At 43.4% G+C, this 27,139-nt stretch overlaps 1 protein-coding gene across 24 annotated transcripts in view; it reads right to left on the bottom strand.

Annotated features, from left to right (window-relative positions):
* Window positions 1-27,139, bottom strand: part of EPB41L2 (erythrocyte membrane protein band 4.1 like 2) — a 224,698-nt gene that overhangs the window by 157,519 nt on the left and 40,040 nt on the right. For 17 of the 24 annotated variants that reach the window (XM_069726031.1, XM_069726020.1, XM_069726029.1 and 14 more), the window contains exon 2: window positions 7,128-7,185. The exons of 4 other annotated variants lie outside the window; for them this stretch is intronic. The gene's annotated coding sequence lies outside the window, so the exon portion shown is untranslated. Of the gene's footprint in view, window positions 1-965; window positions 1,106-7,127; window positions 7,186-27,139 lie in introns of those variants that run through there. 3 more of the 24 variants (XM_069726021.1, XM_069726043.1, XM_069726027.1) reach the window with 2 other exon arrangements.

Genomic DNA, 27,139 nt, shown 5'->3' with positions numbered 1-27,139 from the left:
AAGGTGAAATATTACAAATCGCTGATTGGCAGTTTCACTTTCAACAGCCAATCAGAGCGATCGTAGCCACGGGGGGGGGGTGAATTATTTTATGGGGACCAAGTGAGGAGTATGAGAAGAAGTTGTACAAGTATTGGACAACTTCTTCAACCAAAGTCAACTCCATGCCATTTTTTTTTTTTTTTGCTAATATTTCCGCAATGAAGAGGCAAAATTAAACAAAAAATTACATCCAGTTCAATATGAGGAATTTGGTGAAAGGTCCTCTTTAAATGAAGTTGGAAACTTCATTGCAAAACCACAGCAATTTACTACCGCCTGCATCGGCCACTTGAGCCAAGAATACGCAGAATATGTGATTACCCTGAAGCCCAAAAATAGTACCAAGATCACCCAATAGAAAAAGTGATGGCAGCAGAGATCCATGTCTCTGTGCCAGGAAACCTAGAAAGTTGGAAGCTGTCACATTACCACTAGTGTGCAGAAGAAGATCAGGCGTGTCCTTTTAACTCTGCACATTTATTATTTTAGGGTGATGAAAAGAATGGATTGAGACAGGTTCATGGTAAGGCATAAACTTGGTACCAGGCACTACTTGCTCACCAGTAAGACCATTCATGATGGGTAAAAAAAAAAGAGGCTTCTTTACCTTGTTCATGTAGTAATTGGACAGTAAACCATCTTTCAATTTACCAAAAAACTTTAGAAAAATACCGTAAATTAAAAGTGGTTAAAAGCTTAAACATAAAGGAAACAATTGTGTGCACCACAACGGAGACTACAGACCACACTATCTGTACAGTAAATCATCACTGATGCAGCAACCAGACGCACTACAAGTCCTCATGAAATCGACAGAATGATCCAATGTTACAGACACTACTAGTAGTAATAAACTGGATAAACAATGCAGGCCATTATATAGCGTCAATGGGAAGAGGAGAGGAAGGAGGACAGATTATTACCTACTGCATACGTGTTTTCGGTCTGGATTGTCCCCTTTACTGCTATCTGCAGGCTGGAGCTGACGGACGGCTGGGCAGTGGACTGGCCAAAGATAAGCCGCTAGAAGCTGAATGGGAAGCGCAATGAGCTAGGCAGACCCCACCCAAGCACTGACATTGCAGGAGACAGAGGAGGAGGAAAAGAACATTCAGACAAGTTCACAATTCCCCCAAAACAGCGCAGCACTCTGACATTAGTCCATTTAATCACTTTCATGAAGCTAACGGCACGGTCGGCTTCCTCTGATGGATGGAGGACTCTATGCTATGGAATAACACACAACACATATGTGGAGTGACTTCAGCAAACATTCCTCAATAAGGCTGACCTCAGAGCAGAAAAATTATTAACTCCTCAGGGACTCTAATCATTTTGGCCTTTAAAGCTACTGACCAATCACAGCCATACTTTCTACAAACATTGTCTTCTTGGCTCACAGCGAAGAGCCGAGAAGACGATCGAACTTCACTATCTAGAGGAAGTAAAAGTTAATAAAAACATTGTACATTTGCTTACAGTCATAGATACAAATATGTGTAAGATAGTCACTGGAGGCATTTACAGTAGATATGGCCTGGCTACAGTGCAAACCTCTTAACGGGAATCCATTACACTGGATACTGATAGAGGGCCATCTCCGGAATAGTCAGGGCCATCTCCGGCATAGTCAGGGCCATCTCCGGCATAGTCAGGGCCATCTCCGGCATAGTCAGGGCCATCTCCGGCATAGTCAGGGCCATCATCATGTCCTCCCTCTATCTGAAACTGAACCTGTCAAAAACTGAACTCCTCATGTTTTCTCCCTCTACTAACCTACCTTTGCCTGACATTGCCATCTCCGTGTGTGGCTCCACCATTACTCCAAAGCAACATGCCCGCTGCCTTGGGGTCATCCTTGATTCTGAGCTTTCATTCACTCCCACATCCGATCACTGGCTCGCACTTCTTATCTGCATCTCAAAACCATTTCTAGAATTCGCCCTTTTCTTACTTTCGACTCTGCAAAAACTCTTAGGGTATGTGCACACGATGCAGATTTAGTGCAGAACTGCAGCAGATTTTTCTGCAGCAGAAACGCTGCAGAACTGCGCTGTGATCACAGTACAATGTAAATCAATGTGGGGAAAAAAAAGCTGTGCACATGGTGCAGAAAAATCTGCGCAGAAACGCTGCAGTTTTCAAAGAAGTGCCTGTCACTTCTTTTGTGCAGTTCTGCAGCGTTTCTGCACCCCTCCATAATAGAAATCTGGAGGTGCGTTTTTGATGCGTTTTTCATGCGTTTTTTTGTGCAGATTTGTGCTCCAAAAACGCATAAAAAACGCATAAAAAACGCACCTGCAGATTCTGCCAGGAGATGCAGATTTAGTGCAGAACTGCAGCAGATTTTTCTGCACTAAATCTGCATCGTGTGCACATACCCTTACTGTTTCACTTATTCATTCTCGTCTGGACTATTGTAACTCTCTACTAATTGGCCTCCCTCTTACCAAACTTTCCCCACTCCAATCTGTCCTGAATGCTGCTGCCAGGATCATATTCCTCACCAACCGTTACACCGATGCCTCTACCCTGTGCCAGTCATTACACTGGCTACCCATCCACTCAAGAATCCAGTACAAAACTACTACCCTCATCCACAAAGCACTCCATGGCTCTGCACCACCCTACATCTCCTCTCTGGTCTCAGTCTACCACCCTACCCGTGCCCTCCGCTCCGCTAATGACCTCAGGTTAGCATCCTCAATAATCAGAACCTCCCATTCCCGTCTCCAAGACTTTACACGTGCTGCGCTGATTCTTTGGAATGCACTACCTAGGTTAATACGATTAATCCCCAATCCCCACAGTTTTAAGCGTGCCCTAAAAACTCAATTGTTCACATTGGCATACCGCCTCAATGCATTAACCTAACTATCCCTGTATGGCCCATTCAAAAAAACAAAACAAAAACATAATCAGGTTCCTCGTATCATGTTCTCATACACTTTATGCAGTTTTAGCCCTCTGTGTCTGTACTGCTTCATACTTAGGCAGTTAACTGGTTCATGCAGCTTTACATGAACACCTGAGCCTAACACTATGGCTGGTCCGAATAACTAAAGCAATTGTTACCATCCACCTCTCGTGTCTCCCCTTTTCCTCAGTTTGTAAGCTTGCGAGGAGGGCCCTCACTCCTCTTGGTATCTATTTTGAACTGTGATTTCAGTTATGCTGTAATGTCTATTGTCTGTATAAGTCCCCTCTATAATTTGTAAAGCGCTGCGGAATATGTTGGCGCTATATAAATTATTATCATCATCATCATCATCATCATCATCATCATCGTCTCGGGCATAGTCAGGGCCCTGTCGGGCATAGTCAGGGCCCTGTCGGGCATAGTCAGGGCCATCTCGGGCATAGTCAGGGCCATCTCGGGCATAGTCAGGGCCATCTCGGGCATAGTCAGGGCCATCTCGGGCATAGTCAGGGCCATCTCGGGCATAGTCAGGGCCATCTCGGGCATAGTCAGGGCCATCTCGGGCATAGTCAGGGCCATCTCGGGCATAGTCAGGGCCATCTCCCGCATAGTCAGGGCCATCTCCCGCATAGTCAGGGCCATCTCCCGCATAGTCAGGGCCATCTCCCGCATAGTCAGGGCCATCTCCGGCATACTAATGCATAGCAGCAGAGTTTTTTTTTAGAGTTTCTTTTTCTTGCATGCTAGATTTGTCTCTTGTGCATGCTGATAAAGTTGTGCCACTTACCACAATGGCTGCTTAATGTACCAAAGGGACAATTTATTCAGCTTCACAGAAACTGTACATGTATTACTGACTGAACAGGAAGCCATTACTTTAAGCAGAAAACATTGTAGAAGAAGGTAATGATAAAACTTTTTTGGATAGAGTTAGGAATATGGTGACTAAAACCCCCGGAGTTGAATTAATCTCGGATAAAATAACCAATGAAAACTAATATGACCTTATAAATATCCCCATTATCCTACACTATAACCCTCAAAATCACCTCCTGAGAAATATTGTCAAGAAACACTGGAATCTATTGAGGGATGACAAAACTGTGGGAGAAGAACTCTTACCCGATCAACCTCAGGTCATCTTTACAAAAGCACGAAATATTGGGAGTTTGGTGTCCCCTACAGTACAAAAAACAACATCGGCGACTGGCCTTATAACCCCATATATCAATATCAAGGGATTTTTTTCATGCAAATAATGCAAAATGTGCCGCACATTGTCCCTCAGGAAAAAAAAAATGATTTTAAAAATGGGAAAGACACTTACTTTGTCTTGTTACACCAAACGGGCTATATATTGTATGAAGTGCCCGTGCCATATAAATATGTGGAATGGACTAAAAGATCACTCTCAAAGAGAATATGGGAACATATTGGTAATATCTCTGAAAAAAATGTCATGGACACCCTCTATCCAACATTTTATTGAGAGATAAAGGGGCATCTTTTCGGGTACATGGGTATGGGGTACACAAACAGTGAAAGGAGATTGGAGAGGTTGGGTTTTCATTAAAAAGAAGTCCTGTAAAGAAACCCAATGGGTCTTTGGCCTCAATACCTTAAGACTAAATAGCCTAAACAATGATGTAGAACTGTTTGGATATCAGTACAGAAACCACTGGGATGAAATACTATTTTTTCCTACAGGTGGGGAACTACTATATATACTCGAGTATAAGCCGAGATTTTCAGCCCATTTTTTTAAGGCTAAAAGTGACCCTCTCGGCTTATACTCGAGTCATTGTCCCAGGGGGTCGACGGGGGAGCGGCGGCTGCCGCATCACACTCACCTGCTCCCGGCGCGGTCACTGCTTCTCCAATGGTTTCCGGCACCCGCAGCGCTTCCTGTGTTCAGCGGTCTTGTGGTACCGCTCATTAAAGTAATGAATATAGACGCATCTCCACTCCAATAGGTGTGGCGCGCATATTCATTAAATTAATGAGCGGTGCCATGTGACCGCTGAACACAGAAACAAGCTGCCGGCGCCAGAGAAAATCGGAGTAGCAGGGACCGCGCCAGGAGGGGGTGAGTATGATGGGGGAGGGTGATCCATGCGACATTCACTCTTCCCCATTCCACCGCGGGGCTGTCTTTCGCGTCCTCTGGCTGTGACGTTAAGATCAGAGGGCGCGATGACGTTTTCAGTGCGAGCCCTCTGCCTGAACAGTCACTGTTGAGACCCAGAAAACACAGCTGCGCACGGTGGTGGAACGGGGACATGTGAATATCGCAAGTGCTGGGAGCCTGAGCCAGCGGCTACATCGGCACCTGACCCCCATAGCGTCCCGGTGTCTCCGCCTGCTCAGGACCCCGACACCTGGCCCCCAGCGACGAGAGGTGAGCATGTCATTTTTATTTATTTTATTTATTTATTTATTTATTTATTTTTTATTGCAGCAGCACACGGGGCATATTATTCTATGGAGCATCTTATGGGGCCATCAACCTTTGTGCAGCATTATATGAGGCATAATATTCTATGGAGCATCTTATGGGGCCATCATTAACCTTTTATGCAGCATTATATGGGGCGTATTTTAATATAGAGCATCTTATGGGGCCATCATTAACCTTTTATGCAGCATTATATGGGGCTCCTGATTCAATATGGATATTCAAAAACACTTAACCTACTAATGTCTCAATCAATTTTACTTTTATTGGTATCTATTTTTATTTTTTTAAATTTACCAGTATTTGCTGCATTTCCCACCCTAGGCTTATACTCGAGTCATTAAGTTTTCCCAGTTTTTTGTGGGAAAATTAGGGGTCTCGGCTTATACTCGGGTTGGCTTATACTCGAGTATATACGGTATATAGAACTTATTAAGCTCATATAAAATTCATGTTACTTTAAAAAAGGAATTATGTACAATAAGAATGAAAATAGAACTGGAATAAATGTTACACTACCAAATAATTCCTTTACATAAAGAAAAATGCTTGTAAAAAAAATCCTTACTTAATTCCTAATCTAATAAAATCATATCATCCAACAATACCTTTTTCATAAACATGTAAATGCGCCATACCTCCTAACAGGAATTAGGAGTTTATCCGATTTGGCTTATATCTGTCACTTGGGCATCCATTTATTACCAACTCAAATAAGGCCAACTATACACTTTGAATAAACATCTTCCATTTACAGTGCTTTTATCTGTGGGAAAAGCTTGGTGCAACTGTCAGTCACCCCATCCAGGCTGCAACATCCCTGATGAAGAAAGCCGCAACTTTTGAAATGCAATGGGTATTGCTTCCTTACCAGCCCGACTGTGTCAGGACTATAGTGACGTCACGCTCCATGATCTGTTAGCGGAGCATTACCGCTCGAGTCAACCGGTAGTGATCCCTCAGCACACGCCACCGGTCGAGGCTGCACTGTGTTCGCTGGACAGCGAGTACTCCCCTCCTTGACCAGCTCGATAACCTGCAATTCCTCGGGAGCCAACAACAGGATCTGAGCACCACGGCACCCAGGATTGGAGATAACGGACTTCGTGCATCTCCCACACAGCAGCAGGTCTAGTGCATCTCGGCACGTTCTCTCACCGCTCCCAAAGACAGCGAGCTTCACGCATCTTCTCACTTAACAGCAGGTAAAAACCTTCCTTTCCTAACATCATCTTGTCACACAAATTTTGTTATGTAATGCGTAGATTAGACATGTTATCCCAATCTACAGAGCAATTACTTACGCGACTATCTAGTACATCTGAACCCCGGTCTCACCTTATACTATACGTGCGCCAAACTCAGCCCATCAGTGGGTGTGTTGGATCCGCATCAGTCACATTTTTAGGACTTATCCATAGGATGGGTTATCGATATAAAAGTAGTGGAGCAACCCTTTAAAAATAATCGTGCAAGTGCAGCTTAAAGGTAAAAAGAATAATAATAAAGGGATTGCTCCAACAAGACAACGCCTCCTATACTGAAGTCGGGCCCAAGCTCTGACAGTTATTTTTTGTATAAGAGAAGTATTTAGGGAAAAAAAACACGCCAAGAATGCAGAACTCTGTAGATAGACTCATTTCATAAATGCTTCATTATACAGCAAACATTTAGAAACTGTGGGATTTCTATATAAAACATGATAATCACCTTAATAATCCAGCTTGTAGTCAAGTGTATTGTATTTTCATACGTTCCTCCACTTTGGCTGTGGAGAAAAAAAAAAAAAAAAAGTGAAATTACACTTAAAATCATATTAAGAGAAAAAGCATCTGGATACAAAGATCACAGTGGTAGACCATACAAACTGACAGAGCAGGCAGATGACACCCGATCAGCATGGCACATAAAATATCACTAGCTTCTGGGGCAGCTGGGTATGCTGTAACATCTGCACAAAAACTAGGCGGACGGTACGGCAGGAAATAGGCTTCTATGGTTAGGCCAAGGCACAAAAGCCCAAGATCCCAATCTAGAATGCCAAATGCTGCCTTGAGTAGCGTAAAGAACCATCATTACAAGGATGGGTGAAACTCGGGTTCTCTGCAGAGTATGAATAGGCTACCTAACGGAATGTAGAGTTCTTCTAGAAGATCAGGAGGAGAACTGGTAACGGTTATGGGGCAAAAGCTTGTTTTATGGAAATTATTACCAGCAACGGGTAGTGTTAAACGGGAAGTCAGCAGAATAAAAATAAGTTATTTTGCAAGAGATATATATATATAGAATCTCCGATTCTAATGCATCGGGTATTCTAGAATATGTATAGTAGTATATAGCATATATAACACAGGCCACATAGTATATAACACAGGCCATAGTATATAACACAGGCCACATAGTATATAACACAGGCCACATAGTATATAACACAAGCCACATAGTATATAGCAGGGCCACGTAGTATATAGCACAGCCATGTAGTATATAACACAGGCCACGTAGTATATAGCACAGCCACGTAGTATATAGCACAGCCACGTAGTATATAGCACAGCCACGTAGTATATAGCACAGCCACGTAGTATATAGCACAGCCACGTAGTATATAGCACAGCCACGTAGTATATAGCACAGCCACGTAGTATATAGCACAGCCACGTAGTATATAGCACAGCCATGTAGTATATAGCACAGCCACGTAGTATATAGCACAGCCACGTAGTATATAGCACAGCCACGTAGTATATAGCACAGCCACGTAGTATATAGCACAGCCACGTAGTATATAGCACAGCCACGTAGTATATAGCACAGCCACGTAGTATATAGCACAGCCACGTAGTATATTGCATAGCCACATAGCATATAACAGCCCACGTAGTATATAACACAGCCAACGTAGTCTATAGCACAGCCCACATAGTATATAGCAGAGACGTAGTATAGAACAGGCCACGCAGTATATAACACAGCCCACGTAGTATATAACACAGCCCACATAGTATATAGGAATGTGGGCACCAGATCCCTGTTAAAAAAGACTTAAAATAAAAAAGTTATATACTCACCTTCCGGCGGCCCCCGGATCCACCCCAGGCGTTTAGCGATGCTCCTCGCAACGCTCCGGTCCCAGGAATGCATCGCGGCAATAACACGTGATGATGTAGCGGTCTCGCGAGACCGCTACCTTATATCCGGTCATTGCCGCTATGCATTCTTGGGATCAGAGCATCGCGAGGAGCGGGAAAGGCGCCGGAAGGTGAGAATATAATGATTTTTTTTTATTTTTTTTTAACATTAGATCTTTTTACTATTGATGCTGCATAGGCAGCATCGATAGTAAAAAGTTGGTCACACAGGGTTAATAGCAGCGTTAACAGACTGCGTTACACCGTGTTATGCCCCGGTGTAACGCAGTCTGTTTACCGGACTGCTAAACGGCTATGGGGGTACTGACTGGGGAGTAGGGAGGGGGCACTGACTGAAGGGGAGTGGAGAAGGGCGAATTCGCAGCCGGACTGTGCCCATCGCTGATTAGTCGCCGCCAGCCGAGACCACTCAGCGACGCGGGATTTCTGTTACAGACAAACAGACGAAAATGACCCTTAGACAATTATATACCATATATAGATTTTTTTTTAAACTATTTTTTATTTTTTCAAACACGCCTCCAGCTGCTATGACACACCATCAGCGTCCCACGATCGCGCTGGTGATTGTGATGTTAGCAGCAGTGATTCACAGCTGCAATTATCGAGAATCTGTCACCAGGTTTTTGTTACCCCATCTGAGAGCAGCACGAGTAAGGGGCAGAGATCCTGAATCCAGTGGTGTATCACTTACTTTACCGAATGCTGTTAATTTGACTAAAAACTGCATTCTTTGCAGTAGATCTACCAGCGCTATGACTGCAGAGCTCTGTATAACACTGTCGACACAACGGATGGATAGCTTTATGTGTACAATGTGCATAAGCAGAAAGCTGACCATCAGTCCTGGGGATGTGGTTGGACTAGCTTCTAACAGGATATATAGTCAGTCCTCTGATACGCCTAGGGAAATTTTTTTATTACTATTTTTTTTTTTTTTTTTAACAAAAATCACACTAAGCAAGGGATACTTCACTGGAATCAGGGTCTCTTCCCCACATTATATTGCTCTCAGATTGAGAAGCAAAAACCTGGCAATAGATTCCCTTTAAGTGTAGCAAGATTTGGTCGCTGCTGCCACAGCAAGATGACGACTGGGTCACACAGCCGGCATCTGAAAGGTATGGCCCAGGCTTAGCTCCTCACATGAGGACAAGTCACATGTCAGTAAGGGGTTAAAGCAGTTTAGGAATTTAAGGTTTTTTTTCTTTCCCCAAATGAAACGATTTGGCAAGTACGGTATGTTGTAGTAACAACATTAATATTTGACCATTACTAAGTTTACTCTTTTTCCAATTATCTCTTGAAACCTTCTTCACTCGTGCCCTTGTTATATAGTTACATAGTTATTAAGGTTGAAGGAAGACTTTAAGTCCATCTAGTTCAACCCATAGCCTAACCTAACATGCCCTAACATGTTGATCCAGAGGAAGGCAAAAAAAACCCATGTGGCAAAGAGTAAGCTCCACATTGGGGGAAAAAATTCCTTCCCGACTCCACATACGGCAATCAGACTAGTTCCCTGGATCAACGCCCTATCAAGGAATCTAGTATATATACCCTATAACATTATACTTTTCCAGAAAGGTATCCAGTCCCCTCTTAAATTTAAGTAATGAATCACTCATTACAACATCATACGGCAGAGAGTTCCATAGTCTCACTGCTCTTACAGTAAAGAATCCGCGTCTGTTATTATGCTTAAACCTTTTTTCCTCCAAATGTAGAGGATGCCCCCTTGTCCCTGTTTCAGGTCTATGATTAAAAAGATCATCAGAAAGGTCTTGTGACAAACAAGGCTAATAGGTCAGCTGTGAGGGAAACCATTACTTTCATGATGTAAATCATACAAAACATGCTTTGTCATGACACGTGCCTTTTTGTGTAAATGGCAGTGTTTGTGGAAGCTGGCTACAGGCTGGAAACACTGGCCCCAGATGAGGAAGGTCTTTGGAGAGGCTACCTACAACACAACAAGCAAAGGGGATTGAAAGGTCAAAAGTTCTTGATATTTCCACAGCATCTGGGTGGAATGTCAGCCTAGCTGCAGATGAGCAATGCCGGGGCTCTGGGGACAGGCTCAGGTCTTCTCAATGATGTTAGATTTAGAGCAAGTTCTTAATGGGCACAGTTACAGAAAGAAAGGAATATCCATTTATCCTGTACATTCGGGGGATGTCTACAATACCCATGAAACAGCATCGATAATACCACCATTCTGACAAATCGCTCTGCACATATTTTCCTAATTTGAAAAACAATCTTCACTATAAGATACAGAAATTAAATTTAGCTTGAAGGGCTTAACACAGAGCACAGCATATAGTAGGGGAAGAAAGCCGGATTACAGCGTTGTCACCTACTGGGCTTTCTGCGGTTGCATTACTATAAACACTGTTGGATCTGCTGCATCTCTTCTAGACTTCTCAGTGATAGCTCTGTCTATCCACATCCCCACCATTGATTGTCAGCTTTCTGCCTATGCACAGTGCAGACAGGACGGGGATAGCCAGAGTTCATGAATACAGAGTACTATATACAGTACCGGACAAAAGATGGCCATATCTGTTCATGCAGTGATTTTCCATGTTTTTTTTCGAACGTGAACACTATGGATTGAAAAAGAAGGCAGCAAAACTACAGAGGTACACATATGGAAAGAAGGAATAAAGAAACACGTGCAGAACTGTGGTGAAATACAGGTCCTTCTCAAAAAATTAGCATATAGTGTTAAATTTCATTATTTACCATAATGTAATGATTACAATTAAACCTTCATATATTATAGATTCATTATCCACCAACTGAAATTTGGCAGGTCTTTTATTGTTTTAATACTGATGATTTTGGCATACAACTCCTGATAACCCAAAAAACCTGTCTCAATAAATTAGCATATCAAGAAAAGGTTCTCTAAACGACCTATTACCCTAATCTTCTGAATCAACTAATTAACTCTAAACACATGCAAAAGATACCTGAGGCTTTTATAAACTCCCTGCCTGGTTCATTACTCAAAACCCCCTATCATGGGTAAGACTAGCGACCTGACAGATGTCAAGAAGGCCATCATTGACACCCTCAAGCAAGAGGGTAAGACCCAGAAAGAAATTTCTCAACAAATAGTCTGTTCCCAGAGTGCTGTATCAAGGCACCTCAATGGTAAGTCTGTTGGAAGGAAACAATGTGGCAGAAAACGCTGTACAACGAGAAGAGGAGACCGGACCCTGAGGAAGATTGTGGAGAAGGACCGATTCCAGACCTTGGGGAACCTGAGGAAGCAGTGGACTGAGTCTGGTGTGGAAACATCCAGAGCCACCGTGCACAGGCGTGTGCAGGAAATGGGCTACAGGTGCCGCATTCCCCAGGTAAAGCCACTTTTGAACCATAAACAGCGGCAGAGGCGCCTGACCTGGGCTACAGAGAAGCAGCACTGGACTGTTGCTAAGTGGTCCCAAGTACTTTTTTCTGATGAAAGCAAATTTTGCATGTCATTCGGAAATCAAGGTGCCAGAGTCTGGAGGAAGACTGGGGAGAAGGAAATGCCAAAATGCCTGAAGTCCAGTGTCAAGTACCCACAGTCAGTGATGGTGTGGGGTGCCATGTCAGCTGCTGGTGTTGGTCCACTGTGTTTCATCAAGGGCAGGGTCAATGCAGCTAGCTATCAGGAGATTTTGGAGCACTTCATGCTTCCATCGGCTGAAATGCTTTATGGAGATGAAGATTTCATTTTTCAGCACGACCTGGCACCTGCTCACAATGCCAAAACCACTGGTAAATGGTTTACTGACCATGGTATTACTGTGCTCAATTGGCCTGCCAACTCTCCTGACCTGAACCCCATAGAGAATCTGTGGGATATTGTGAAGAGAAAGTTGAGAGACGCAAGACCCAACACTCTGGATGAGCTTAAGGCCGCTATTGAAGCATCCTGGGCCTCCATAACATCTCAGCAGTGTCACAGGCTGATTGCCTCCATGCCACGCCGCATTGAAGCAGTCATTTCTGCCAAAGGATTCCCGACCAAGTATTGAGTGCATAACTGAACATTATTATTTGATGGTTTTTTTTTTGTTTGTTATTAAAAAACACTTTTATTTGATTGGATGGGTGAAATATGCTAATTTATTGAGACAGGTTTTTTGGGTTATCAGGAGTTGTATGCCAAAATCATCAGTATTTAAACAATAAAAGACCTGACAAATTTCAGTTGGTGGATAATGAATCTATAATATATGAAAGTTTAATTGTAATCATTACATTATGGTAAATAATGAAATTTAACACTATATGCTAATTTTTTGAGAAGGACCTGTATGTATAGGTATATATGTATGTAGTGAAATATGTATACGTTTATATGTGTGACCAGTAGTTTAATATCTGCCCTGAAGCTGCAGGTCTCACAAAGGTCACAACATATAGTATACTGAGCAAGCAGTCTACGGTCTCTAATCTCAACAGGGGGTCTGCTGTGAACCAGGAAGAAGGGGAAACATTTCACACCTTCTAGCTCTTTTGAAGAGTGAGGTCAATTACAGCCTGACACTATCTATCTGTGGGAAACGTTACATCAAGAATTTCAGCGAAAATAGTATATTCATTGGTGGAGTGGCCATGGGCCAATGAAAAAACAAGCAATTCTAATATTATCCTGAGAGGCTGGTCTAGAAATCTGACCTCCAGGGTGACTCTATAAATCAGGCCTGTATACATAGAATCATGTTCACAGATTGAGGGGCAGCCTAGCTGATGTGTTCCAGTCCATATTCACCCCCCCCCCACCCCCCCAAGGGAGCAGGAAGCAGACTACAAAGTTAGCTATTTATGTAAGTTTTCTCCTGTTTATTTTATAACTCTTTTGCATATTTGTATGTCTTTATTACAATATTTTATACCGTTTTTCTGTATTGTAAGCCTTGTACCTTTTTGTATTAAAGCATAAAACTTTAACAAGTTGAACCTTGTATGTTCTAAAGAATCCATAGCCTTAAAGTGTTTGATCCTTATGATTGGCAGACAGTAGTAGTAATATTTCCGGGACTCATCGCCCGTGTGTTCGGTGAGTGGTGGCAGCGTGTATGAGCATGTGTGTGCCCTGGGTTGGTGTGTGATTTATGCTCCCATTACAGCATAGGACAATAGGTTGAATGCTGGACTGAGAGAGGGAAGATAGATTAACCCTTGCAGGCACAACCCCAAGTCGCGTGCTGAGAAGCGGGTACTTGACAAATTGGTGGCAGCACGGTGGGATCCATGACGAGAACAAAATCCGAATACGTGTTACACCTTAGAGTACTAAAAGTACACCCATTAGACAGATGACAACTTCACACCCCTTCGCATTTTCTCAATGTAGTTGCTTGAAGGCTTTCCAACAGTCTTGAAGATGTTCCCAGAGGTGCTGAGAATGATTGCTTTGTCTTCACACCTCAGTACTACTTACTACAAACCATTTTTATACCTCGTTTCCATGTGTACCCACCCTCTTGGTTTTGCTGCCTTTAGGCTGAATCTAAAAAGTGCACATTCCAATAAGAACAAGGAAAACAATTTTATGAAGTGTGTCGAAACTTTTGACCGGTATTGTATTGCTCATCACCGAGAGTTCACCTCGCACTGGTCTGATGTTTACATCTTACTGGGCAATCTGTACACTGGATGTAGGTCTGACATGGACCCAAACATTTGGGTTAAAGTCCTTTTTTATCTTTATCATCCCAAGTGCCAGGTCTCTTACATTTAGAAGAGATGCAGTGTTTTTAGCAATACTAGAGGTCCAATAAGCGGCAACGCTGTAATCAGGGTTAACACTTTGTATAAAACATTTTTAAAAAAGGCAGTCAAGCAATAGGTCCAATATCTGAATGGCGGACCATGTCATGCATTAACCTGCCAGATTGGGGTCTGCTCACATCAGTGTTGTAGCTTTCACATATAACAGAAACCATAGTGCTGAGGGCACAATGGGCAACAACTGTGCCTGACAAGACTATTAACTTCAATAGAATCTTTGTGGCTTTGTCATGGTATCCATCTTTTCCTGGGATTGGAGAAAAAAATTCACCATGTTGTTTTCTCACATGCAACAGTGACTGAATCTGCAATAGTGACTAACAACCAGAGCTGCGGAGTCGTAGTCATGGAGTTGGAGTCCATTTTGGTGAAGATGGAGTTGTCTTAAAATGGATTGAATCAAACTCCTAAAATTTGTAAATAAATTTAGTAGAATTTTGGAAAGTTCTGAAGTGTCCTATAAATGTCTATTCTGTTTCTGATATAAGGATCTCTGCTTTAAGCTTAGATGAATCTGTGGTGCACTTTATGTACATGCTTAGTAGTGAGGCAGCACTGTAGGGTCTATGAAAATTAGGAGTCGGGAGTCAGGGAAATTGAGGAGTCGGAGGTTTAGCTTACAGACTCCACAGCCCTGCTCCTATGTCTCCAGGACAAATGTGAATTCAGCCTAATTGTGAATTATAAGTCTGAAAAAGTACCTGTCGGCAGGGCTGTGAAGTTGGAGTCGTAGTCCATATTGGTGGAGTCGGTCATGGAAATTATATCCCAACACGTTCCCCCCCCCCCCCCCCTTCCTTTTTAAATGAATTCAGGGGTTCATCAGGGGATTCAAGGAGTGAGGGGCTCCAATCAGCACCCAGACACTCGTACCGCATAGATAAATTTCTGCCAGCATGTGACCCCCTCACTCCTTGAATCCCCTGATGAACCCCTGAATTCATTTAAAAGGGGAGGGGAATGCATTGGGATCGGACGCCTTCATCTTTGAGCCAAGTGATAATTTCTATATGTTTTGATGTGCTGTGGAACTTATCTGTAATGCTCAGTGAGAGTAACACAATGGAAGAATAAATGTTTTCAATGCAAAAAGTCTTCATATGGTATTTAAACTTAACTTTGGAGTGTGTTTTCTTTACAAGTGGTTCAGGCATGAAGCATTGGGGATTACCCATGGATGTGAGTGGCTTGACTAAGATAACAGGGTATATACAAATATATAGACAACTGATTAAACCACTGAACCTAACCACTAGAGATACAGTTTCAGCATCCATCATACTCACTGTGAGCATAAAACAGTGCAACTTTACCTTATCTTTATACTACATTTAAAGTAGGTTCTTCATACTGATAAAGCACTTAAGCACTTTATGGGTGTTGGTGATGGCTTGGTGAGGGATTCCCTATAGGGTTAAGGTACCGTCACACTCAGCATCTTTACAACGAGAACGACAACGATCCGTGACGTTGCAGCGTCCTGGATAGTGATCTCATTGTGTTTGACATGCAGCAGCGATCTGGATCCCGCTGTGCCATCGCTGGTCGGAGCTAGAAGTCCAGAACTTTTTTTGGTCGTCAGGTCGGCGTGTATCATCATGTTTGACAGCAAATGCAACGACGCCTGCAATGTTTTACATGGAGCTAACAACCAGCGAGAACGATAAGTGAGTCGCTGTTACGCCACAGGATCGCTCCTGCATCGTTCTGGGGTTGCAGTGTTTGACATCTCTACAGCGACCTAAACAGCGACGCTCCAGCGATCGGCTCGTTGTCTATATCACTGCAGTGTCGCTGGGTGTGACGGTACCTTTAGACAGCATGAGCCGATGTGGAGCAGGGGCGCCACATACGCTTTCCCCTACGGTGCCAACCTCTACTGGAAAACGGAGTATCTGTGATCTGTTCCGCTGGATCATTTCCTGGTTGGATATCATCAACTGACTTCGAGCCTATATTTTTGCCACCCATGTCTGACTGACTCACTTTTTTATGCCTATATGTTCAAAAAGCTTTTTATGAAAAAGAATTAAAAGATATATTTTAGGTCTATTTTTCGATTGAAGTTCACCAATGACCATCTAGATCAGTGTTTTCCAAACTCCAGTCCTCACGGACCCCAACAGGTCATGTTTTCAGGATTTCCATAGTGCTGCACAAGTGAGAGAACTCCTGATACTTCCATCATCTGTGCACTACTAAGGAAATCCTGAAAACATGACCTGTTGGGGTCCGTGAGGACTAGAGTTTGGGAAATACTGATCTAGATGATCCAGAGGAGACATAGGAGAAGGGTATGTGGACAGAGGAGACCAATATAGAACTTTTTGGTATCAACTCCACTTCGCTGCGTTTGGAGGAAGAAGAAGAACAACTTAAAGAACAAAGTCCCATACGTGAAGCATGGTGGGGGAAATGTCATTCTTTGGGGGGTGCTTTTCTGCAATGGGGACAATGAAGACTGCACCGTATTAAAGGGAGGATGGTTGGGGTCATGTATCACAAGATTTTGGTCAACAACTTCCTTCCCTCAGTAAGAGAATTGAAGATGGGTCGTGGCTGGGTCTTCTAGCAGGACAATGACCCGAAACACACAGCTAGGGTGACTAAGGAATGCCTCTGTAAGAAGCATTTCAAAGGTCCTGGAGTGGTCTAGCCAGTCTCCAGACCTGAACCCAATAGAAAATATTTGGAGGGAGATGAAACTCAATGTTGCCTAGTGACAGCCCCGAAACTTGCATGATCTGGAGAAGAAGATATGTATGGAGGGGTGGGCCAAAATCCCTGCTGCAATGTGTGCAAACTTGGTCAAGAACTACAGGAAACGTCTGACCTCTGTAATTGCAAACAAAGGTTTCTGTACCAAATATTAAGGCTATGTGCACACGATGCGGATTTGCTGCGGATCCGAAGCGGATTTTTCCGTGCAGAAACGCTGCAGATCCGCACTCCGCACTGTAATGTACAGTAAAATGTTATTCAATGGAAAAAAAAAAAAAGCTGTGCAGATGGTGCAGAAAAATCAGTGCGGAATTGCTGCGGATTTCAAAGAAGTGCATGTCACTTTTGTGCGGATCTGCAGCGTTTCTGCGCCCCTTCATGTTAATATTCCGCAGTGGCAAAGGCCATGTTCATACGTTGCGGTTTTTACCACGGAACCGCGGCGATTTTGCCGCTGCGGGTCCGCTGCAGTTTCCGTTGCGTTTACATTTACATGTAAACCAATGGAAACCGCAAACCGCTGTGCACATGCTGCGGGAAAAACCGTGCAGAAACGCAGCAGTTAAAAACCCGCAGCATGTCACATCTTTGTGCAGAATCGCAGCGATTCTGCACCCATAGAAATGCATTGATCCGCTTACTTCCCACATGGGGCTGTGCCCACCTTGCGGGAAGTAAGCGGATAATGTGCGGATTATACCCGGGGTGGAGGAGAGGAGACTCTCCTCCAGGCCCCGGGAACCATATTTGTGGGTAAAAAAAAAGAATTAAAATAAAAAATAATGTTATACTCACCTCTGAAGTCTCAGCGCTGCACGCGGCCGTCCGGTCTCAGGTTTGCTATGCGACCAGGACCTGCGGTGACGTCGCGGTCACATGACCGTGACGTCACGAAGGTCCTGGTCGCACAGCATCTTTGGAACCGGACCGCCGCTTGCAGTGCCGAGGAGATCGGGACGTCAGAGGGTGAGTATATCATGATTTTATTATTTTTAACATTACTATTGATGCTGCATATTGCTGCACATGCAGCATCAATAGTAGGGGTAAAATCCCGCAGCGGAACCCGCAGGACAAAACGTGATAAATCTGCAGGGATAAACGCAGCGGGTTTGCCCTGCAGATTTATCAAATCTGCTGCGGGAAAACCCACAGGGACAGGACGCAACGTGTGAACATGGACAAAAACCGCTGAAAATCCGCACCAATTCCGGAAAAAAAAACGCACAAAATCCGCAGCTGCGGATTCTGCCAGGAGATGTGGATTTTGTGCAGAAAATTCTGCACCTCTTTCCTTAGTGTGCACATAGCCTAAGTTCTGTTTTTCTATTGTATCAAATACTTAATTCATTCAATGAAATGCAATTTGATTACCGGTATGTAAAAATCATGCAATGTGATTTCTGGATTTTTATTTTTAATTCTCTCTCACAATTGAAGTGTTCCTACGATACAAATTACAGACCTTTCCATTCTTTGTAGGTGGGAACACTTGCAAAATTGGAGGTGTATCAAATACTTCCTATCCCCACTGTATACCTCTATTAAGGCTACTTTCACACTAGCGTCGGAATCTCCCCATCGCAATGCGTCGGGGAGAGATTCCAACGCTAGCGTTTAACGCATTGCACAACGGAGGCAGCGGATGCATTTCTCTGGCGCATCCGCTGCCCCATTGTAAGGTGCGGGGAGGTGGGGGCGGAGTTCCGGCCGCGCATGCGCGGTCGGAAAAAGCGGTCCGTCAGGAGCAAAAAAACGTTACATGTAGCGTTTTTTGCTCCCGACGGTCCGCAGAAGCACCCGTCGCACGACGGATGCGACGTGTAGCAATCCGTCGCAATGCGTCGTCAATACAAGTCTATGGGGAAAAAACGCATCCTGCAAGTACTTTTGCAGGATGCGTTTTTTCTGCAAAATGACGCATTGTGGCGGATTGCAGTTAACGCTAGTGTGAAAGTAGCCTTAGACTGAGTTCTATAAACAAACAAACCAAAAAGAAATCTTCAGTAACAAAACGGTTTTTGTGAAGCCAAAAGCTCAAACCCGAATTTTGGCGGTAGAGTATGGGCTTGCTCACATGCTGCATTTTTGATGTGGAAAAGAGAAGTACTTAAAAAAAAAAAAACATCAATATTAATGAGATTTCTGAAATCTACTCCACATGGTCCTTATGTTTTCCTTGCAGATTTGAAACATCAAACGCTTGTTAATCCTTTAAGGGTATGTGCCCACAATCAGGAACTGCTGCGTGTTTGACGCTGCGGATCGCCCACGGAAACTGACACGCGGCGGATCTTTCCAGAACGCAACATGTCAATCTCTCTTGCCTAGACGCTAGTCTCTGCAACAGAGATTACATCAGTAGAATGTATTGGATGCGGTAATTCCGCACAGTTCAGTGATCACATGCAGATTTACTTTTAGCTTTGGAAGCAGTGAAAATGTGCTGCGTCCAAAGCGCTGCTAGTTCTGGATCGTGGGCAACCGGCCTGAGCGTTTTTGCAGTTTTTGGGGTTTTTTTTACCTCAAATGAATGGGTGGGGGAAAAAAAACAAACTTATTTTACACAGCAATTATTCGGCCAACACTACTCAAACAGAAAAATCTGCTGCAAGTAGTCAACGTGTGCACATAAGGTATCCGAATACTATTTAAGAAATGTAACAGCACTGCCCTGCCTCTCATACACAAGTCAAGGGGTTTTTCACGTCATCCCAAAATTGTAAAGGTGCGATGTAATTAAATAGAACAGTGAATGAGACGTCGCTTATTTGCTAACTCTGCCACCACCCAGCACTGTCCACCACGCAGGAACGACGCTCATGACTATCCAGGATACTTGGACGGCCAGTGAGTGAACAGGACTAAGTGGTACAGAACTGCTGTCAGCGCAATCATCGCTGTGGGACAGACAGGCAGAATTAAAGGTGTCTCATATTATGCAATATCCCCCTTCATTGGCGCAGTGTGTGAATAAGTCATAAACCCCCCATTAAGCCTTGTAATTGAATATTATTTCAGTGGTGCGACAACTGCGAAGAAAAGAAAGATGCTCAGTCGTCCTCGGATACCCTCAGACGTAGCCATGAAAAGGGACTACCTGTGTAATAGGGAGGAAAACCCATTTCTATGAAATAATAGCGCTGGTCACAGTAAGTTAGTGAGACACAGCAATCACAACCCGATGGTCTCATTTAACAGAGCGTGCTGGGAGGGTGACACAATGCGCCAATTAAAATCTGCACACATGAATGACCTGAATGAATGGAGGAGCATCGAGCGCTGGCACATTCTGGGGAAATAATTGCACCCACTGTTGTTACAGGTCTTCTAAACAAACTCAAATTTCCAGGTCTTCTAAACAAACTCAAATTTCCCATATTAAGCAAACAACAGTGACAATGTACACACACAAAAAGGACTATATGCCAACATGAGGAGTGAGGAGCATGTACCCATTGTAGGGCTAAGTTCACACGTTGCGTTTTTTCCTGCTGGCATAACCGGCACTCTTGGCATTAAAGAAGCCGCTTAAAAAAATCAGGTTTTGCTGCATTTTTAAATCAGGTACATTTGTTTCTGGTGCATGCTGATAAAGTTTTGTGAATAAAAAAAGTTGCAACAAAACGCAGTAAAACCCAATACCTGCATTTTCGCACCAACCATTGCTTTCTATGGACGAAAAAACGCTGCAAAATTGCAGAAGGAAGTGACATGCTGCAGTTTGCAAAAATCACTCAAATCTCATTGCTTTTGCTGGTACTGTACGGGTATGTGTCCACGGGCCTGATTACATCCGGATTAGCTGCGGATTGAACGCTGCGTTAGAGCCGCAGCATTCAACCCGCAGCGCCCAGATGTTACAGAATAGTGGAGGGGATTTTATGAAATCCCGTCTCCACTATGCGTGCGAACACGCACCCGGCGGCCCTGTGTTTCCGGACATGCAGCGAGTCTTTTTAGAATGCAGCATGTCTGTTTACGATGCGGCAATGCTCCGTCGTCATAAGGTAAATCACAGGCTCCTATGTATGGGGTGCGGAGATTCCAGATGTGTGCAATGAACACATCCAGAATCACCGTGTGTACAGAAGGCGGAAGTGCTTTGGGCGGAGCGGGGTTTCCGCTCCGTCCAATCGCGGTCATTACGGACCATGGACACGCACCCTAAAAGGCAGCTTAAAATTTTACGCAGCAAAAAGACAAAGTGTTAACATAGCCTAAAAGTGTCCAGTGTTTTAGTCTTGGCTAGATCTGTCTACTGATCAATACGGTGGCACTGAATCTATAAGTCATGATACAGATAAAGGATGTATGTGGTCCGCCAAATTCAAAATGGTCAGATATAACACTCTTGTGAGCCAATATTACACTATAGTAACTCAGAGAGTCAGGATGTGGATAGAAGAAATCCTTCGGCAGCCAATAAAACATTAGAATTCATTTTCAGTGGATCTGGCTGAGTAACCCCTGAAGGCAGATGTCAGGGAAAACTAGCATAAGGCATGTTAGCAAAATGCTGTCAAATATCAGGCAGCAGTTAGCTCTCCCTTCCTATATAGCTGTGAAGAGCATGCATGCTTACTGCTAGACTAGCAAGAGATCACATTGCAGAATGTGGCTACATTGCTGGTAATTCAGGGCATCACCATAAGTTAGGCCATGTGCAAAAACCCCTTTCCCTTATTTGTACGCAATTCAGATGCCTTTTAGCAATTTATAGCTCATGTATTTCTATGCACCCAAGCATTAAGTTTAAAGGGAACCAGGTATTAAGTTAGACCTTACCTCCATCCCATCCTCCTTACCATCCATATGTGCATGTAGTCCAGTGAACTCATTGGGAACATCATATCTCATCCTGATAACCGAATAATGATAAATATCCAGTTTTAGCATTATGCAAACTAGTTGCACAAGTGCAGTGGGCAGGCGAATGCACCTAGGAAAACTCTGCCTCCTCGGTTATTAACATTCTGGGCACCTCGCTCCTGGCATCAGACATAGGCCAGGAAGCTGGCAGCCTGTGCAGATCACCATTCTCCTCGCTTCTGCGCAGTGCCCAGGCTTCACTGTGTAAGCACACACCAACGGAGGACGGAGAGGCACGTGCCCTCACAAGGGCAAGTCACTGCGGCAGAAGCTGGAGACTGCGGATCTGTGCAGGCGCACCATTTCCAGGCTCCTGACACCAGATGTCAGAGGCCATGTCTGCTAGAGATCGACAAAGGGGGGCGGCTAGAATATTAATAACCGAGGGAGCAGAGTCTCATTGAATGCATTATCCCACCTACTGCACTTGGCAACTCCTTTGAAGAAAGCAGAGAAATTCAACCTATTTTAAGATTCAGGTAACGTAATGAAAATATAAAAACGTACCAATGAGTTCAACTTTTGCTAGATAGTTTTTGGCGAGGTTCAAACTTATTTGACAGATTCCCTTTAAAGGGAACCATTTCACTGCACAAATCACAAGCAACGCTCCCCCATTACAGAAAGCCATGTACTCTAACGTGATGCACCAAGATGAGGTTTTCTTCCTTGACAGCTCTGTTTGACTGACCGACCTCGGTAATTATGTACGGTATGTAGCATGACATGTGAATCAATCTGATCCAGGTGGGGACAAGCTGTAGGGAGCCACCAAGGTGCTAGATTTTCGAGCATTGTTTTGTTTTGTTTTTTGAAGCTTTGCAGCACTTCAGAGTAAAGCATAGCCTTCTCTAAAAAGGAAACCTGCTCGAATACACAGGTTCTCTTTACCCTTCCTCTAAAATGGAGGAGACCATGATTGTAACCTAGTTTTTGTCCAGATCTCTGCAGCACCTGTTTAAGGGGGTTGAAGAAAGTATTGATGCTTGACAACTGGGCGTTTTCCTTCCAATTTCAACTCATCCAAACATTCTTTTAGTAAAATGCTACAGATATGGTTTTACAGCTGTAAATAACGCTATTCAATTTTAGGAGGAATAAAACAAGTCTACAAAATACACAGTGGAAGACATACTGCATTTACTGCCTAAGGAGAGTGCAGCATTCTGGGTCCACAACGTAATAAATGCCCCTGTATTACACACACTGGCCTATTTATATAGCATGTGCATGGGGACCATGAAGCAAAGCCTCCTTAGATGGATGGAAAAAGCATAGAAGACTTTTGTTGTCTGGAGTCTATCCATCAGAATATTAAACAGGGCTGAATAAAGACATATATGCACTTTGTGTGAGCTTGTAAAGAGATGGCAGAAGATAGAAAGCAAGGAAACCACTAACAGCTCTGTTCTGCGGCCACACAACCTCACCACGTGACCACCAAGTAATACATCCTGTAATGTGAGGGTTAACAGCAGATGAATTGCAGAAAAGTCACTCCATACATCTGAATGGGCCACTTCTGCAGCAGGTGTATGGACTTCTCCAAGATCTGCTGAGTGATGCCACATTGGATTTTTTCTTGGAGCACTTCTCGTGAAATCACTGGCTATAGTTGCAGCGGGAGCTGACCACGCTGGTCCTCTTAATGACGTGCAGCTAGACGCCACACCATCCCTGTCCTTGTGGTCTCTAGTACCGGCTCATTCTAACTCAACAGGATGGGGTTGGGGTGCAATAGCAGAGCTATCCCATGGCCGGCATTGGTACTACTACTAGGAGAAAGCTTCCTTTCTGCCACTGGACTCTTATAAATTGAAGGAGTTGCATAGAATTTAAAAACATGGCTGCTTTCCATACAAAATCTTCTCCATGTTTGTGTGTGGTAATGCAGCCCATCTCTTTTCACATAATAAGCTGGGTGTAATGCCAAATACAATCCACAGACAGAGGTTGTCACATTTCTAGACTAATCCAGTCATGTTCTAATTATCCACACCCCCTTCGAAAGGACCAAGTACCATACATGACGGTGCTTGGTTCTGCGCTTTATCCCCTTAGGCAGCATGGTGGCTCAGTGGTTATTACTGTGACTTTTCAGCGCTGGGGTCCTAAATCCCACCAAGCACAACATCTGCATGGAGTTTGTATGTTCTCCTCGTGTTTGCGTGGGTTTCCTCCTAGTTCTCCGGTTTCCTCCCACACTCCAAGCCATACTGATAGAGAACCTAGATTGTGAGCCCCAATGGAGACAGTGATGATAATGTCTGTAAAATGCTGTGGAAAATGATAGTGCTATATGAGCAGAGGATAAATAATTTAACCCCACGGTATTTTAACCCCTTTATCCCCAAGGGTGGTTTGCACGTTAATGACCGGGACAATTTTTACAATTCTGACCACTGTCCCTTTATGAGGTTATAACTCTGGAACGCTTCAACGGATCCCAGTGATTCTGACATTGTTTTCTCGTGACGTATTGTACTTCATGGTAGTGGTAAAATTTATTTGATATTACCTGCATTTATTTGTGAAAAAAATGGAAATTTGCCGAAAATTTTGAAAATTTCACAATTTTCCAACTTTAATTCCAATTAAATCACAGAGATATGTCACACAAAATACTTAAGTAACATTTCCCACATGTCTACTTTACATCAGCACAATTTTGCAACATTTTTTTTTCTTAGGGAGTTATAAGGGTTAAAGGTTGACCAGCAATTTCTCATTTTTACACCACCATTTTTTTTTTAGGGACCACATCTCATTTGAAGTCATTTTGAGGGGTCTATATGATAGAAAATACCCAAGTATGACACCATTCTAAAAACTGCACCCCTAAAGGGGCTCAAACCCATATTCAAGAAGTTTATTAACCCTTCTGGTGCTTCACAGGAATTTTTGGAATGTTTAAATAAAAATGAACATTTAACTTTTTTTCACTAAAAATTTATTTCAGCTCCAATTTGTTTTATTTTACCAAGGGTAACAGGAGAAAATGGACCCCAAACCTTGTTGTACAATTTGTCCCGAGTACGCCAATACCCCATATGTGGGGGTAAACCACTGTTTGTGCTCATGGCAGAGCCCACAAGGGCATAACAAGTAATATTTATGGCCAACTCTTTTCTAAAGGTACCTTCACACTAAGCGACGCTGCAGCGATCCAGACAACGATCCGGATCGCTGCAGCGTCGCTGTTTGGTCGCTGGAGAGCTGTCACACAGACAGCTCTCCAGCGACCAACGATGTCGGTAACCAGGGTAAACATCGGGTTACTAAGCGCAGGGCCGCGCTTAGTAACCCGATGTTTACCCTGGATACCATCCTAAAAGTAAAAAAAACACTATATACTTACCTTCCGCTGTCTGTCCTCGGCGCTGTGCTTTCCTGCACGGACTGTGAGCACAGCGGCCGGAAAGCAGAGCGGTGACGTCACCGCTCTGCTTTCCGGCCGCTGTGCTCACAGTCAGTGCAGGAAAGCACAGCGCCAAGGACAGACAGCGGAAGGTAAGTATGAAGTGGTTGTTTTTTTTACTTTTAGGATGGTATCCAGGGTAAACATCGGGTTACTAAGCGCGGGCCTGCGCTTAGTAACCCGATGTTTACCCTGGTTACCAGCGAAGACATCGCTGAATCGGTGTCACACACGCCGATTCAGCTATGTCAGCGGGAGAGCCAGCGACCAAAGAAAGTTCTGGCCTTCTAGCCCCGACCAACGACATCACAGCAGGATTCTGATCGCTGCTGCGTGTCACACTGGACGATATCGCTAGCCAGGACGCTGCAACGTCACGGATCGCTAGCGATATCGTTTAGTGTGAAGGTACCTTTAAGATCTGTAGATAAATGCTGACAGCTATTGGTGTGTTACAGGAATCTTGGGACCTGACTTATCAGTGACTTGAGATTTCGATTCAGCCGGTGTTCTGCACTGTGCAAAAGGTGTACCACAAAATGTGAAAAGGGATGACTAAGCAGGAAATGACAGTGATAACTAAGCAGGCAATGTTTTTGTGCTCAAAATTGGGTCATTCCATATCAAGTGATCCAAATATAATTTTTTTTTTTACCTGACGTCTTTAGATTTTTTTTTTATGAAATACAACTTTAATTACAAATTTAAAATTTTGAATATTTTTCTTCATTAGTTAATTTTTTACAGACTTCTAAAGTTTTTGAAAAAGCGTGAATTTTGGCCTGGTATGACTTTATATTTTTATCATATCTCGGGCTAGAATTAAGATAAAGAGGTGGGAAATGCATTATTTTTCTCAGAACGGTAACGGCTTTCATTTGATATGTCACAAGACTGTTTCTTTATATTTTGCTTTGGAGAAATCAAATTAAAAATTTTGATGCGCAATTGTGGAAAAAAACCGTATGTTTTAAAATTGAGGAAAAAAAAAAAAAAAAGAGTGTTCTTGTTTATATTTGTACAGGGATTCAACTTTGGACCGATCAAATTTTTTATTTTTTTTTAAGCCTTGAATCATCTGATTTTATGTTTGTGTGAGTTTCTTCCTTTTTTCTTTTCAAATTACAACTTATTGAATTCAACGTTTATATGCAACAATAAAGAAACACAAAAAACAAATACCGAAGTGCCAGAATAAATACATCTTAGGCCAGTCTCACAAGTCCAGATAATCACGGTACCGGAAAAATCGGTACCGGAATTATCCAGGTCCGTGAGCTCACGTAGGCCATCCGTGTGGCACACGTGTGCCGACTGGGTACCACACGGAGCGTGCAGGAGACACTGCTAGAGATAAGCGCTGTCCCCTGCATCTGGTGCTGAGGCCGCCATTCATATCTTCTCTCCAGCAGCGTTGGTGGCGAGAAGATATGAAAAATCCTTTTTTTTTTTTTTCTTCCGTGTTTAACCCCTTAATGACCGCCAATACGTCTTTTAACTGACCTGAGATATAAGAGAATAGCCTCCCCATACAGATGACAATCCAGCATCTGTCCGTTGTACACTATAGCTGACAACTTGCTGTACCAGCCACGATCAGTATTTGCACCATCTAAATCTGTTTAACCCCTTAGATGCTGCTGTCAATAGTGACTACATCATTATAAATGGTTAACAGAGTGTGGGGGCTTCTTCTTTGTCACAATTGGTGCCCTCAGATCATGATTTTGTTGTCCTGATGTTTGCCATGGCAATTCATGACC

Source organism: Ranitomeya imitator, chromosome 5 (genome assembly GCF_032444005.1).
Source record: "Ranitomeya imitator isolate aRanImi1 chromosome 5, aRanImi1.pri, whole genome shotgun sequence".
Lineage (NCBI taxonomy): Eukaryota > Metazoa > Chordata > Amphibia > Anura > Dendrobatidae > Ranitomeya > Ranitomeya imitator.
This window is presented reverse-complemented; position numbering and strand designations above follow the sequence as displayed.